Source organism: Lonchura striata, unplaced genomic scaffold (assembly GCF_046129695.1).
Source record: "Lonchura striata isolate bLonStr1 unplaced genomic scaffold, bLonStr1.mat Scaffold_189, whole genome shotgun sequence".
NCBI classification, from domain to species: domain Eukaryota; kingdom Metazoa; phylum Chordata; class Aves; order Passeriformes; family Estrildidae; genus Lonchura; species Lonchura striata.
Genome location: NW_027461122.1, coordinates 1 through 16,986, shown reverse-complemented (window position 1 = coordinate 16,986; position 16,986 = coordinate 1). Strand labels below are relative to the sequence as shown.

The window sequence follows — 16,986 nt, the reverse complement described above, 5'->3', positions numbered from 1 at the left end:
CAATATGTATTTGGCTTGTAGTACATTATATTGTTCTGTCTTTGCAGTTGTTCCTATCTTTTGATGTATTTTGCTGTATGTAAATTGGACTTGTACTTTTGTGCCTAGGTATGATGTATTCTTTGTTGTATTTGTCTCTGTACTTGCATTTGTATGCATTGTTTCCCTGTGTATTGCTGAAGTTTAAGGGAATAAAGATTAATCAGCCCTAATAATGATGCCTCTTACCCTCTGCCCTGCCCACCATTCATCTCCTGTCTTTCTTTGGTGTGGTTGAGTCCTATCATTTTCACCCTTTTTCTCCCTTTGCCTCTTACTTTCCTCCTTAGTATATTACTCACTTTATCCTTCCATGTGTAACTCTTTGTCTCTGGCTGTGTTTTCCTTTGTTTCCATTTCTAACACATCTCTATGTTTCTCTAACCCTATTTCCTTCTCACCCTATTTTCTTCCATTCCTCTACATGTATTTCCCCATGTCTCTATGTCTGTCTCTTTCAATCTAGGTTTCACTATGTTTTCTTCTTTTTTTTTTCTTTGTCAGCCTTTGTCTTTCTAACACTTGCTATCATTGTCTTTGTCTCTGACCCTTTTTCCTTTTCTGTCCAACTTTAACTTTTTTGTCTAACTCTATTTCTTTCTCTCTTGAACCCTACCTTGTGTTCAGTCTCTCCATTTGTTTTCCTGTAGGTTTTCAGCTCTATTTCTTCTTTTTCTTGTCTCTCTATTTGCTTTTCTCTTTCATTTCAAGTGCTTCCTTTTCTGTTTGTCTTTCACTCTTTTTCTCTTTACCCCACCTTTCTTTCCTCTTTCTCTGCCTTTCTCTTTCTAATCTGACTTTTTTGGTTTTTCTTTTTATCTCTGACTCTTATTTTTCTTGCTCTGTTTTCTTCTTACTCTCTCCTCTTCATTTTTTTTTCTCACTCTCTCCTCTTTCTTCTCACTCTCTCCTCTTTCTTCTCACTCTCTCCTCTTTCTTCTCACTCTCTCCTCTTTCTTCTCACTCTCTCCTCTTTCTTCTCACTCTCTCCTCTTTCTTCTTCTTCTTCCTCCCTTCTCTTTTTCTTCCTCTTACTCTCTCCTCCTCTCTCCTCTTCTTCTTCCTCTTAGGCTAAATACTTGTATGAGACATTTTAAACAGGTCTTTTATACAGAAGTGAATACATTAAAAGAGAAAGGAAAAGAAAATAACTGGTAATATATTTCAAAAGTCAAACCAGTATTTAATTTCTGCATCAAGTATTGCAATCAAAGACACCTAAAAGATTCACCTTTCCATAAAATCAAGGTTTTAGTTAGTGAGATGGTGGTTTACTTATTTAGGTGGTTGTTTTTTGTCCTTCTAACAGCTTGTATTTTTAACTGTTCAGTCCATCAGCAGACAGACACCCTGTCCATCTTAACATAGGCTAAGATGGCCATAAAAATAGTGCAGGTGATGACATTGGTTAGCAACCTTTTCTTCTTCATCATCATCATCTCACATTAACAAAGAGAGACGAAAGGCACAAGGAATTCAAATTATTAGCTTTGAGAACTGAAATAAAAATCTTCTTTCCACAATTAGCCTACATATAGTGGCATTAGAAATACCACTTTAAGTTCTGAAAGTACTGGAAGGAATTTATACCCAAAGGATCCTAATTCTTTGGTAAGTCAAAGCTGCCATTTGTACCTGTGAACAGTATCACTTGGAGAAAATGCAACACTTAGGAAGAGTTTTAATTGTTTTTTTCATTACTTGACTCTGTCATTTTTTTCTGAAGTTTTTACAGCTTCTTGCATTCAAATGAAGGAAGATTAAGGCTGGATGGTTAAGGTTGTAATGCAGCATTTCAAAGTAATATTAGTGAAGATGTACTAGAAACTGCATTGCTTAGAAACCTATTATTTCAATAATCCTTTCTCAGAACTTCACAAAGGTCCTTTTATTGTGTCTCTGATAAATAAAATGTGATTTCTATTTAGAAAGAATTAAGGTAGTGAAGACTAACTAGAGAAGAACACGCAACCTTATAGATACTGAGGCAAAAAATAAAGCAAAATGGTTAGTTGCTGGTTCCAACTGGTATTTTTAAGTCTGTACGGCTAAGCATCTCTATCTTATATTTGTGATCTTTCTGCAATTTTGTATTTATGGGGTTTATGCCTGTTCAGAGTAATTAGTGTTGTTTACATTAGAACAAATACTGAAATACAAAAAATGAAAAGTTATTGGCAAATGGGATACAGAGTAGCAAATCTGGAAATTAGACGCTGCTGATATTTATCTGTAATGAAATTTGGCATAGGACCAGCAATAGCCAGAAGTAGGTAGAATATCCTGTGATACAGCATCTGAAATTCATCAAAACTCCCCTCCAAATTACCTTCAGTATTGTAAAAGTTTCCATTCTTTTTATTATTTGTACTTTATTAGAGGCATCTTGTCAGTACTACTTTTTCTTAGCCTTATCCGGAGATGCTTTCTTATGTCTGACTCCTGAAAGCCTCTGTGCAGAACCAGAGTTCTGCAGAGCTTTTTCCCCTGTATTCCTTCCCTTTTCTGTCTTCCCAAAAGCTTTTGGGATTTTGGCTTTTACACCATAATTTACTTAATTGCCTTTTCGTGTCAGAGAATTCTTATGCATATAACATCTCATTTTTAACTACCTGCTTGGTATTGCTACAACATCAAAGAATTTATAAAATTATTCTTTGTTCTCTTATTAGATTTTTTGCTTTGTCCTTACAGAATCTTCTCTGATAAATAGAAGTGGTAGTGCTTTTTATTTACCGCCTTAATTTCCTGCAGTAAAAAAACACTCTATGTTCATTAATCATTCAACGACAAAGGATATTCTGTATTGGAGCCAAAATTGTATACATTTCTAAGCAACTACAGCATTTTGCTTTATTTTCTTAAATCTGTTTCAGAGCTTTGATCAAATTGCACTCTCCAATTGTTTTCCAAAGGGTGTAATAAGAGAAAAAAAATAACCATTTTTATAACGAAATTTCAAGCAAATAAAATCCTTAAAGGAAATTTGATTCTGTAAATGAGGACTAGGAAGAGGAAGGTCATAAGAAGTTACATCATCGGAGTTTAACCATCCCCTTAGCACACTGATCTAAAACAGGAAAAGCATATGAAAAACTGCAGAGGTGTCTCCTGAGAAGGTATATGCACATTTCACATACTTCTTGTTCTGTATCTTTCTTCTAAACAGTGATTAAAGCAGCTCCCAGTACAGATCTGTAACAAATTCATGAGCAAATCTGATAAAACGTGTCTTTGAGTAAACTGTGAACCTAACCTGACAACTAAGATAAATAGTTTGTCAGTTGATCTAACCACACCATTCTTTTCTCCTGTATCTGGTTTCTTTTCTTCAGAATTAACCCAGTACTTTCTCCCCCATCGTGCTTTACAAACAACCTCCCTATCTGCTTTTTGTGCCCTATGAAGCCAAGAGGAGCAGTGATGCACAGGAACACTGAAACTCCAATGTCTGGTCAACTAAATCTGGATGATGCTCTTTAGGAGCAGCAGAATGATTTTTCTAACTGCAAAAACTGTTATAATACCACTTATTTAAACTTGATTTCCTGTTCACTTGTGAATTGATTATTTGACCTTAAATTGTTATGTTTTTTTTGACCATAAAGCCAGTTCTGATTTGCTGAGTTGATGCAGTAGAAAATACTTATATTTACATTGTTCAGCTGTTCGCAGGTAAAGTTGCATGATTCAATAGCCACTGGACATGCTGAGTTCTGACTGGCGTGTTAAAATTTTTCTAATATGTGGGAACTCAAAATGTCTCTCAGACATTTTTAGAGGTTCCAGGCCTTGGTCAGAGGCATTCTAGACCCTGGCAGACAGCTGAAAAACAGCTGTGATTTTGAGTTTGAGCCATGGAATGAATTGCCAACTTTGGAGGTGGAACAAGCAATCACAAAAGGTTAGATAGTATAGTAAAAGTAGTTACAAAGTAGAGGGGAAATTTTTTTAGTATTGTACAGGGGGGTTTTCACTTTGTAGGTGGGGGTCAGAAGTTCTAAGATGGAGGAAAGTGGGCTGATCCTGTTCTTCCTCCTTCTTTTTCCTTACCTCCATGTTCTTGGTGATGTTGGCACTGACAGATCGGTTTAGAGTAGAAAAACACTTGGCAACTAGGTAGTAGGTATTGGGGAATAATTGTAAACATGTTATACGTAATATATCTTATAAAAGATAGCAGCAGCCCTGGGCGGAGAGGGAGACGAAGAAGGCAGCAGATCAAGAGGATGTCAGGGGGTGTGTGTGCCTCTACCCAGGCCGCTGATCAAACAGCCGCAGTCCAAGAACATAATCTGTTAGATAACTAGCAATAAACTGCCTTGAGACCGAACAGCTAAAGCCTGCGGAGTTTTTCTTTGGAAGCACGGGTGGGAGGAGGAATTTCACCACCACATGAGACCCCAGAGCAAGGCCGGGGTTCTCACAGTAATAAAGATGCACCCTTTGTTTATCCACCTTTGTCATTTATACATCCAGCTGTGAAGCTCTCCAGCTTTGCAGTGCTGTTTACTAGGACAATTGAATACCATAACTTCCCAAATTTTGTGTACGTGACCAATCAATATGCAGATTTTATAGCCATAATTTCACACACAGATAATTTGTTAATCGGGCTGCACGCTAAGCTGAGGAAAGCAACACAGCAAATAGTTTTTGCTTTTTTGATAGTTTCTGCCATGTTGAGCTCCCATTCTGTCCATTGGTAATGATTGTACCTCTCATGGGAGGAAATCTGACGGACAAACATACAAAACAATCCACTATTTGGCATAGAGGGAACTAACAACAATAACAGAAGTTTAATATTTTGCTTTCTTTGTCACCTAAGGGTGTGAAAGGTATTCTAGTTCATTGAGTTTATATTCTGCCGCTGATCTTTAGCTGAGGGACACAAAGATATATGTGTTATGCGTGTTTGCATATTTATGTGTTTATATATGCATGTAGATATAGACATATAAAAACACATAAATACACACAGGTGGGGGTGTATGTATATGTATGTATTTATATATATATATGCCTGAGGTCATATGTGTGTGGGATTCAGTTTGTGTTCTGTTAAACCCAGCCCTCTGCGTGTGTGTGTTTGCACCTCGTCCACAGGAGCTGGTTACAGTGCTGGCTATTGAACTGTTGTTGTTTTCAAGCTGTAATTTATTTGGTAATGATATACAATGTTTCACAGTGATAAGGAGTCAATAATGAATATGTTATGCTTTAACATCATAAAGACATCCTTAGGAAAAAGTCCCTGTCTTTCTCCAACAGTGATCCATATGGTGTGCTACTAAAAGGAGAAGATCTCTGAGTGAACAAATGTGAAATAATACAGACTTAATCTTTATTGCTCTTTTCCTATCAAGATAGCCTTTGTTGTCTGGCCTATGAAGACACTGCAAGACTACTCACTCATACAGCATTGTTGTATTGTTCACTTTTATTTTCTCTAAAGCAGACTGGGGTTGTTTTTTTCTTTTTCCTTTGCATATGTCTTAAGAAGTTGACCTTTAGCTTTACTAATGCAATTAATAGTTTTTGCTTCCTATCTCCTATAAATGATGTTGGTGAAATAGGTCACCTGATTTCATGTTCTAGTAGGTACAGTCAGAGAAAATTCTGGATATGTAAATTATCATATTTAATTAGCATTATTTCTATCCTCTTTATTACACATTTTGCAATACTATTGATTGTTGGACCTAGAGTATCTTTTGTCCTCAAGCCACACACCTAGAAGTCACCTAAATCTTCATTTTTTCTGAGGATAATTCAGCTTGGAATAATTTTTTTAAATCTAGATTAAGAGTAAATAATTTAAATGGAAGTTTTGACAGGACCACACGTATAAGGTTTTGAAGTATTTCAAGACTACGAAAAATTGCTACCCTGTCATCTGACTTTTTAGTCTTTATCTAAGACATAAACCACATGTTTGTTTGATGTTTGATTTTTTGTCCTAAAAGGAGTAGGTGCTTTATCAATAGACTTTATTTTAATCAATACTGCCTCGATTATTCCCTACATGAATCCAATTTTTATTTCTACTGTCTAGAGTGGGAAAATATGAGAAAGAGTTCCCCACATCAAATCCATCTGCATCATCTCAGAGGCTGCCTTCAGTAGCTTAAACATGACTAAACCCCTCCCACTGTTACACTGGAAAGAGTCTTGATGACTCAAAACTTTAAAAAAACCTTGTCGTTTTCACTCCATTTAAATGTGTCACTTTTAATAGCAAAACAAGTAGAGAAATTCCAATGTGAACTCATTTTAGAGCAATGACCAAGTATTATGAATATTTGACTGTATTTAATCTTTCAGCTCCTTTTCTTATTGCATCCTTAACCCTACTCCTGAAGGGACTTGGATTTAAATACAGTAGAATTTCCAGTGTTGAGCAAATCTCTGGTTTCATACCTGAAGATCTCCTTAGTTCAAAAATCCACTTTGTAATTAATTTTATTTATGCTGTGCAACTCTGCTTTCCCAGATATTAAAAAGCATATTGGCAAAGAATATGACATTATTTCTTGAATAAAATGACAGGAAGTAATGCAGCAAGATTTTCTGCCTTGAGAGTCACCTGACTTCTCCATTCAGTGACTTTATATTCCTATTCAGGGATTATTATACCTAAGAGATCCAGAGTATAGCCAAGAGAATAGTAATAGAGAAGTTCTAACTGTAATGCTGATTTTCTACTGTTTGTTACTATTTCCTCACCCATAAAAGGCACTTGTAATTAATTTTCTGTTCCCTAGGACCACCTGTAGAAGTAAACTTCACTATTGGTGATGAGATTTAAACACGAAGAAAAAAAGCTGGGTAAGTATGAAGTTGTTAAACTCGCTGTCACGAGACTGTATTGTTGAAGACTGTTACAGGGATGATGGGAGTCTGGGATAAGTTTAGCTATGAAAACTTAGTTCCATTTCATCAAGGAGGCTTAAAAGAAGACCCAAATTGGGTTGTTTTTTTTTTGCTGTTGTTGTTGGGTTTTTTTTTTGTTGTTTTTTTTTTTTTTTAAACTGAATATTTTTGGAAAAAATATGAAGTAGTTATCTCTGACATTTCTATTGACAGGTGGCCAAGACATGTCTGGGGAATCGTAATGATTCAACATCTCGTTTGGAAGCAGCAGAAACAGAGACAAGCTTTCAGGTATTCTCTTCCAGAGTAATTTTTGGGGTTTTACTAAAAGGTCTCATGAGATTCAGTTACTTAAAGTAGACTTACACATTCTTCACCAAGTTCTGTCTCAAAAGAGAAGACTACTTAATTCAGACTTTGACTGTGTCTGATTGTAATTGATCTGTTCAAAATTATTTCTGGCTGGTAACAATTTGCAAACTATTAAATATTTGGAAAGCTGGTAGTCAAATTACTTAATTTGACAGTGTCATGTGTATAGCCCTGGAAGCAGGAGTAAGGAGAGTTTTCCAAAATAATTAAATATTAAATACCTATGTGGTTGTTTATATATATATATATAATATGCAGTGATATGAAGCTGTATGTAGCATCAGACTTGTATGGTTTTGCACTTAGAGATCAGGACCCTTTTCTAGGGACAATTCCAATTTTAACAGACTTTTTTATTTCTGTTTATGTATATATGTATTCTATACACCATATTTTTACCTTTACAGAAGTTTCGCAGCCCTCCATGGACTAAACCTGAAGATGAAAAATCACCTGAAGGAAAAGAGAAAAAATACAAAGAATCAGTTAGTACACCAGAATAAAAACTCTAAATGCTACTAACCTACATTGAAAAATGCCAATCACTTCCATTTTCATGTTCTGCTAGCACAAAGGCATGAAATGTCCCAGGTTTCTAAAGCATGCATTTTTCACTATTTTATGAATGTCTGTAAATTAGTCTATAACAGACCAGTTAGTACCTTCCAGCAATAATCCAAAATTGATGTTTGAAGAAGTGCTTTGTAATGCAGTCCAGTTTTTGAACTCTTGTTCTACCTTATCAGTAATTGTATACTATAAATTACCCATTTCGTAAACAACAGTCATTCTCAAGTATATTTCTCACTGTTTTATTTCATGTAATTTTGTGGCAGATTAGTTCTAATATTAAGAGGCAGTCAATGTGGAGGGGGGAAGATATCTGTGTAACCATATTTGAAGTACAATCCTTAAGTGCAACTGCAAAAAGACAACTGTGTGTGTGGGGGGTCCATGTATGCTTACCTTTTAGTAATTCCATCTCAAATCTAATTACTTACACAATAAAATATGCTTATTTTCTTCTTTCTTTCCTCAGTGCTATCTTAACTAGTTCATTTTTGAACACTGAAAAGCTGACAGAATTGGATTTTAAGGGATGGAGATGGAGAGAATCATTACTTTAAGGATTCAAGCAAAAAAAATGTGCAGGTGGTACTGAGTTACAGTGTCATAGCTTGGATGGCAGCCGTGGGAAGTCAGTTTCATCCCTTGTGTTTGTGCTGATCTCGACGGGATGGAATACACTTCCAAGGGGAAAGCCCTGTTTGGTCCACTACAGTTGGCCTTTGATCCCTCCATCGGGGAGGACTGATTGGAATCAGCTCTGTCACTCATGGATTCTTTCAGTTTCTCCTTAGTCACACTATGACAAGAAAGCAGAAAAGAAAGGGAGAAGAGAGAATGTTTTTCTTTTTTGGGTGCATGTCATTATTGGTCTAATTTAAGAATTCATATGCCATATCTTTTTGAGATGCAAATCTTTCAGGAATGGTTGGAATAGTAAACTGCCTGATGCAATGCTATCTATCCCTAGCAAGAATTGTCTTAAGCATTTGTAACTTGTAAACTTCCACCTTGGTCTTAATGCACACCTCAGCACATTTTCAACTAGATTTGAAGTAGTTATAATAATTTACTTTGTCTTGCTTTGTATCAGTTTAAAAGCAAATAGACAAATCTTTAACTTAGTGATGCTCTGTCTTCAGTTTTAGCATTTAAGACTTTACCTCTCCTTCAACAGTCTCCTTCAATACCTCCTTGTCCTTGCTGGTGTGAAAAATGCATATTTTATGATTGGCTTTTCGCAAAGGCTATAATGAATATTCTATGTGTACTGTTAGAACGTTATGCTGTGTTAATTCACTTAAGTAGTGTGTTAAATAGAGTTTTAGGTTCTAACCTAATGTTAAAATCGAGACTATGTATGTGGGGAAGTTTTTTTTTAGGAATGAGATACTTACTTCAAAGAACACCTAAATCTTCCAAAGCAGAGGAATTTATGGCTTTTATCAGAAGAAGTTAATTTCTTCAGGCCTTACTCAGACTCAAAGATGCCAGGGGATTAAAGGAAACAATTAACATACAACAAACAGAGTTTCTTGTTTAAAATAGAATGCATTCGTAACCATAAAAGATATATAAATATGCAACAAGTATATTAGTTTAAGGGTGATTCCTTTATTCACAAGTCATGCTTTTCGTAACTTAATGTCCGAGAACATCCGGACGTCCGTAATTCTTTACTTTTTTTATTGTCTTGTAATTGTCCTAACTCTAAACTTTAGTACTCTAGTGATATTATTATTTTTATAACCATTTTATTATTATTAAACTTTTAAACTTTTAAAAACCAAGTGATTAGCGTTTTTCACACTGGTATGAGTAATCTTTCACCCTGACATTTTGTATGTGCTCCTCTACTCAAAGATAGATAGTTGCAGTTTCTCTGCCTTTTTTAAAACTAAAAAACCTCATGAGCTGACCAAATGATGACAAAGTACAGCTTAAGACTATCCATGTTAAGAGCCAAAAGACACAAAATCGTGGCTATGAAATTAATCAGGTAAGAGATATGTGGCTCTTTGCATTTGATCCTAAATCTTGCTGAAGACAGTCTGCTTTCTTTCAAAATTTTCAGTGGGCAAGACACTTGTGGTTTTGTCATATCTACAGCTGGCATTAATTTCTAGTGATGCTAAAAGCAGCATTTCTTTGCATGTGACAGACCTTAACTGAGAAGGTCACTGGAACTCTGTTTCAGTCACCTGTCAAGAAAGGATCTGCACTGCGCAGTGGTTGAAGCCCTCCAGCAGGACGAAAGCCAACGAGCACAATGCTTCCTGTAGCTTTAGAAAGAAGCCTTTGTCAGCAGGATCCCCTTCATCAGGCAGCCTGGAGTAGATACTATCCACAGGGCTCCTTGGCTGCCTTGGTCACGGGTTCTTGCCTACAGGCTTTGGACTTGCTCGTGGCTGTTCTTCAAACACGGCTCCTCACGTGGAATCCACTTCTTGGTGCAGAGGGCAATCCCTCCATCTCCCCTTCCTCCCCTGTATCTTCTGACCAGGCTGGAGCTCTCAGTAGTGACACTGCAGTCATGGGATTCATCCCACCACATCCCAGAGATGCAAAAGGCCGTAACTTTCCTGCAGCACAGCGGCTTCCAGCTCCTCCTGTTTCTTGCCCGTGCTGCAGGTGTTGATGGAAGGCGCCTCAGCCTGCCTGTCAGCCGTGTCACCTTCCCAGAGGAACACCCCTTTTCTTCCTTTCTCACAATTTTCTGGTGTTTTCCCGCCAGCTTTTATTCCCTTGGCTTTCCTGACAAAGCCAACCCTAGACTTGCCTTGGCCTCTTACCACTCCCTGGCACTTCACTGCCTTGCATGCCCATCTCCCGCCTTGGATAAATGAGGTTTTTGTTTTAAATTGGTAACTATTTTTATATTAAGAGTTAATAATGTAAGGGCTTTTTAATTATATGGATTATTTGTAATGTTTTTTATTGGTATATTAAGTAAGTAGGTAAAAAATGGATTTTTTTGAGAAGTGCTAGATAAATACAAAGTATTTAAACTTGAAACTTTAGTGAAAGTTACTTAAATGTTTGTTTTAGGTTGGTTAATTGGTAAAGTGATATAATTAAAAGTAAATAAAGTAAATAGAGTAGAAGTATAATATTTGATAGAATTTTATACTTTGAAAGTTATTAAATAAGATTTTTATAATATTGATTTTTATATTTATAAAGAAACCTAAAGTTTATGTATTTTGGTGGGTGCAGTACAAGACGTCAGGTGTAAGTTGCAATTCTTGCATAATCTACATTTGTATTTACATAGTGTAATTTATCTGTGTATTTACATTGGTGTTTTGTGGAGTGGTGAGTGTGTTTTTTGTGTGATCTGGTTTTATGTTCCTTATTGAAATTTACTTGGGTTTTTGTACTTGTTGAGATATAAGTAAACTTTATGTTTTGATATAAGAAATAAGTATTGTTAAGTTTTGTTTTATAAAATTGTATAGACTTGCAAGATAATGGTATAAGTTGTTATAATTTTTCAGTTATAAGCATGAAGAAATATAAGAATAAAATAATGTATGTAGTAAAGAAGAAATTGATAATAATTAGGAATTACTTAGATAATATCTATAATTAGTAACATAGGTGAAATTATATCATTAGTAAGTATTAAAAGATGGTACATTATTTTAGAGTTTTTAACAATTGATAAATGTTAAATTAGTAGTAAGTTAAATAATTATGTGTGGATAATGATTTTTTAAGTTTAAAATAATAAGTTTATTTGTTATATTGATAAAGTTAAATTGTTAAGTTAAAATTATTTGAATTTTATTTTTGACGCAGAAAATATTTGGGTTTCCTGTTAATTATTTTATTTAGGTAGATATAGGGTTAGGTTATAGTTTAAATTTTAATTGGTGTATGTTACTTAATATATTTTTATATAATGTTTTTAAAAATAGTAGTTAAGAGTAAAAATGTTAGGATTAAAGATGAATCACATTATTTAATAATTGGATTTTTTAGAAGTGTTTTTAGAATATATTTGAATATAGTAAACTTTTTTTTAAAGATTTGAAAGTGGTTATGGACAGGATTGTGAGTTTGGATTTGGATATTGAGAGTGTGAAGGTGGAGGAAATGTATGAGAGAGCGATTACTTAGTGTGAAACTTAGAAAAAGAAATTAATGTTGTAGTTGAGTTTTATATTGAAGTGATTTTGTAATAATAACTGAGGAAAGTGATCAGATTAACAGTTTGGAGGAGGTTTTTAATGAAATATATTTTTTTTAGTCTTGAAAAATATTTAAAACTATGAGATAAATTTAGGTTAAATTATAGAGTTAGTGTAGAGATTAGTTAGAGAGTTAACTTGTTTTAAGAGCTGTAAAAGTAGAGAAAAAAAAAGTAGGAATTAGAAATTTTATGTAAGAGTAGAGATTGTAATGAAGAACAGAATTTTTGATGAAATTGATGATACAATACACTGTATTTTTTTTACTTCTGAATAGGTGTTTGGTAGTGTTTTCTTTTAGTTGTTTTAATTTGAGTTGTTTTATTTTTTTTAAGAATATTAACCATATACTGTATAGTTTAGAGAAGTGATTTTTAATAAAACTTAGGATAGGTTATATTAAATAACATTTAAATTTAGATTGAATTAATTTTGATAGTAAGGAATAATAAACTTAATTTTAATAGATAAAAAGAAACTTAATGTATTTATTTAAATGTATTGACATTTAATTTTGTTTGATTTTATTAACACTTAACATATTGAATGTTGTTATTTATAAATATTGAAGGTATTTTAAGTCTTTTGGTTTTGGAGACATTTTAGCTTGTTGAGTTAAGATTATTACTTATATCTTTACAGGGTGGTTTTATTTATTGGGAAATATGTTTCTCAGTAATAGATTTTTATTTATGTTACATTTTAAATGGTACTAATTTGTGTAGTGGGTTTTGTTAAATGTAGGATATTGATTAGATTGTTTTATATTTTTTGTGGGCTTGGACAAATATTTATCTATACAGTTAGGCTTTTCTATATTTGAAGTAAGTTTTGATGGGGTTTTTTTTTAAGAGTTATTGATTTAGAATTTTAAGAATATTTGGTGTTTGGAATAAATAAAATCGGGGGTTTTTTGGATACGGTCGAGCTGTATTTTTAGTGTTAGCAAGGACTAGTTTTGGTACGTTATTTTGATTTTTTTTTGTTTGCTTACGGGGAGGGTCTCCTGTTAGATGTGGAAGCCTGAGACTGGCACAAGGACTTTTTATCTAATGCTTGATGAGTCTGTTTTATGGGGAGGAGGTGTTATTTTAAGTTTTATAAAATACACTGAGAATTAGTTAAAATCATGGAAGAAACATTATGGTAATTAAAGGGTGCTACGTTTGAAGAGCTATAAATCTTTTTAAATACCTGCTTGATGTAAGGTGAGCTTAATCTCCTTTTTCTGCCCCAGAAAGCATCGGGCACGTCCACATCGATGGCACCACCTCTGCCTACTGCTCCTGCTCCACCTGACCAAAAGCAAGAGCAAAAGTTGGTTGGGCTTTAAGAACTTGCAATAACTTTGAAGCAAAATAAATCCCATTTTCCCCTGTGTTTTTTCCTTTCAGGTGCTGCACTCACCTCTGCGGACACGCACCGAGCTCTCGCTGCAGGAACCCGTCAGGCCTCGGTGGCTGTGAGTTCATGTTCTTCTCCCTGGGGAAGAGGAGAAGAATGTGATTAAATAAGTAAATAAATAAATAAATAAATAAATAAATAAATAATTGGTGAGGAATTGCAGAAATGTTTTCTGGAGCCTTTCCCCTTCAGTGCCCCTGTGCTGTGTGGGACACGGGCAGAGGAGCCTCGGGCTGGAAAGGGGCAGGAGAAAGGCAAAGGGACCCCCCGGTGTCCCCAGGGCACCGTGAGGACAGAACGGACACTGCGCGGGCACGGGGAGGCGAGGAGTGACAGTCTGGGCCAAAATCCCAGCTCACCCCAGGGAAATAAGCGAGGGACATTTTGGAGGGGAAAGCTGAGGTCACGAGTTCACCCAGCCCGGCCACGTTGTGTTTGCACAAAGAGGCACCAGAGGTGAAGGTCAATCCTGAGCCAACCCTGCTCAACCTCTAAGTCCCAGAATAAATCCTACAAGCTGCCCACTGAGGGACTAAAAATACATAAAAGAGAACCAAGAGCATTCCGAGAGCAAACCAGAAGGTTCCTGGGAATCCCGTTGCAGTGTTGTCACAGCCTTTTTGACAGAGCTGTAAGATTTTTATTTCAATGCTGCGTTTCTCTCCTGGGATCATTCACTCCGTGGGCTGTGGGGATTTTTCGGGTTTGAACTCCCTCACGGTGGCCCTGACACTGCTCAGAAGCTGGAGGAAGAGCAGAGCCAGTGCTCCTGGCAGGGGCAGGGAGTTTTCCCCCAGAGCAGATCCAGCAGCTGCCCTCCAGCCCGGCCAGGAGGGATCTGCTTTGGCTCCTGCAGGGACAGAACGTGTTCAGGTGCTCCAGGTGACATTCCAGCAGCCTCATCTCCCATCCCTGTTCCTGCCCCTCCTGCTCTCAGCTCCTGCCCCACCAGCTGTGCCAAGGGAATTTGTCCCACCAGCAGCAGGGGAAGGACAAGAGCTCCCACCCTGGCACTTGGATTGTCCCGCTGGGGGATGCTGCCTGCTGGGATTTAGATCATTCCATACATTTGGCTGCTGAAATTTCCCAGCCCAGGGGCTTTAGCACAAAGATTGTTCTTTGTATGGTGCCTGGATTTGGGGTTCAGTATCAGCTTTGCTAGTTCAGATGAATTATACCCACAGCCCCAGGTTCCCTGCTGAATTCCTGCTGGAATAACCTGACAGTGCCTCGTGGAGATTGGAAATTCCCATGCAGAGCTGCCACTTTAGCACCAGCTGTGTCAGGAACCAGCAGAGGTTCCAGGGAAGCTCAGTGGGATCAGGACAAGGACAGGTCTCTATTCCACAGAACTTGCTATTTAAAACCCTCATCCCCCAGCCCCAGGGATGTGTCTGGGGTCACTTGACAGAGTTCCCTGGAATTCAACTGATTTCACTCCCCGGAGCTCAGGCTCCAGTTGATGTTTTAAAGCAGGACAAGGCAGTGGCTGGATGAGCTCCCGGCCTGTGCTGAGGCAGAACATCTCTCCTGCAGAAGCTCAGCTCCTTTCAGAGCCTCGGCAGTGGCCTCTGCATGTCCTTTCCCCTCAGGAAAGGGATGCACATCCCTGCCTGCAGCACATCTCCAGTGGGACCCACCTGTGAGAGTTTTCCATCCCTTCTGCACCTCCAGCTGGCTCCCTGGAAATCTCCAAACGTAATTGCACTCCAACCTCTGATTTCAAGGCATCTCCAAGGCTCTTGCTTGGCATTTAGTACCTGTGAAGGAAGATTGCCTTGGCTCAAATGCTGCTGGTGAATGATAGCCTCCGGCTGGAAAAGAGGGAGGAGATTTGGGGTGGCTGGAACATACCTGGCAGCTGTGTGGGAGGTCAGAAACAGGGATTGCTGTCAGAGCCCCTCTGCAAACGGCCGTGCCTCCATTCCCAGGTAATGCCAGCCGTTCCCTGGGGTCCCTGTGGGCTGTCGGTGGCGTCTGTCCGGGCTGAAGCATCCCTGCGTGCCTGTGGGGAGCAGCCCCTGGCCGAGGAGCCGCGGGCAGCCCTTCAGCCGTGTCCGTGCCAGCGCTGTCCCGTGCGCCGGTGCCCGTGCCGGGACGTGCGCTCGGCACGCTGCGAGCCACGGGCAGGGCACGGCAGCTCCCGCCCCGCAGAGCCAAGGACAGGAGGTGCTCTCTGCCCTTCGGAGCTCCGGCGCCTCCAGCCCCGCACCGGGCACAGCCGGAGCGGGAGCAGCGGCCCCGGCGGAGCGGCCGCTCCCGGCCGCGGCGCCGCAGCCCCGCTCGTCCGGCGGGGCTCCCCCGGGGATGCGGACACGGGGCGGGGGAGGCGGGCGCTGCTGCTCGCAGGGGAGCGCGGTGGCCACGGGGCTACCGGGGCGGGGGGGCTCGGCATCCCGCGGGGGCTGCGGGGCGGCTCCGTGTCCGCCCGCGGGGCCGGAGGCGGCGCTGCGGGAGCGGCGGTGCCGATGGGGTCCCGGCCCCGACGCAGCCCCGGCTCCCCGCGGCCACAGCGAGAACGGGACCCGAGCCCCGGCGGGACCCGAGCCCCGCGCCGGCCGCAGCTGGAGCGGCGGCGCCCGTCCCGGAGCGGCTCCTCCCGGCCGCGGCGCTGCCGGTCCCGATCCCAGCCCCGATCCCGCCTCGACCCCCCGGCCCCGGCACCCCCTCCCTGCCCGCCGAGGAAGGAGCGGCTCCGCCCGGCTCCCCCAGCAGACACCGGCGGGACCAGAACCCGAATCCCGATCCCGATCTCAGCTGAGCGCCTCGGACGCCGCGCAGGCCGGGAGCTGCCCCGATCCGATCCCCGCACGGAGCTCCGAGCGCCGGTCCCGCCGCAGTCCGTCCGAGCATCCACACAGAACACGGGGCGGGCGCGGAGCCGCCGCCATTTACCGGGCGGGGGGCGGGGCCGGGGCGGGGCCAGCACAGGTGCGCGCACAGGTGCCGCGGGGCCCCAGCGCGCCTGCGCGGGGCGGGGCCGCGGGTATTTAAACCGCGGGGCGAGCCCGGCGGAGCCATTTGGTGCTGGGCGCTCGGAGCGGGAGGTTGCGGCCGGTCGGGCTCTATATCTCTTTTTCTTTGCTTTTGTTGCGCGTTTCTTTTCTTTTGTATTTTTTTTTCTCTATGCCTCTCTTATCGACCCTCTCTTCCCTCCCCCACCCCCTACACCCCTCCACCCCTCCCCCCCCAAACCCCCCCCCCTCCCTCTCCCCCCTAGCCCTCCCCTCCCTCCCTCCCGGGCGGGCCCCCTACTCCTCCTTTCCTTGTCCTCCCTCTCTATTCCCCTACTCACCCCTACGCTACCCTGTTCCTCCATCCTTTCCCTGTTCCTTCTCTCCCCAGCCGGGCTCCCCCGTGCCCCCTCTCCCTGCTCCCCCCCACGCGCTCCCGGTTCCTCCTGCCGCCTTTCCGTGATACCTTTCCCCTCCACATATTCCGCCTCCTTCCCCAAAGCTGCCTTTCAATCTTTCTCTTCCTTCACCCTGCCTTCCCCCAGCCCCCTGACCCCCCAGACTGCCCCCACCTGCCCCCT

At 40.4% G+C, this 16,986-nt stretch overlaps 1 long non-coding RNA gene across 1 annotated transcript; it reads right to left on the bottom strand.

The window, feature by feature from the left end:
• Nucleotides 1-7,075: 7,075 nt before the first annotated feature.
• Nucleotides 7,076-15,724, bottom strand: LOC144248601 (uncharacterized). Its single transcript, XR_013341892.1, has 5 exons — nucleotides 15,306-15,724; nucleotides 15,092-15,211; nucleotides 13,455-13,529; nucleotides 13,242-13,342; nucleotides 7,076-8,653 (listed from the first exon to the last, which is right to left on the bottom strand). It is a non-coding gene; the product is annotated as an uncharacterized LOC144248601 (long non-coding RNA).
• Between the last annotated feature and the right edge of the window lie 1,262 nt (nucleotides 15,725-16,986).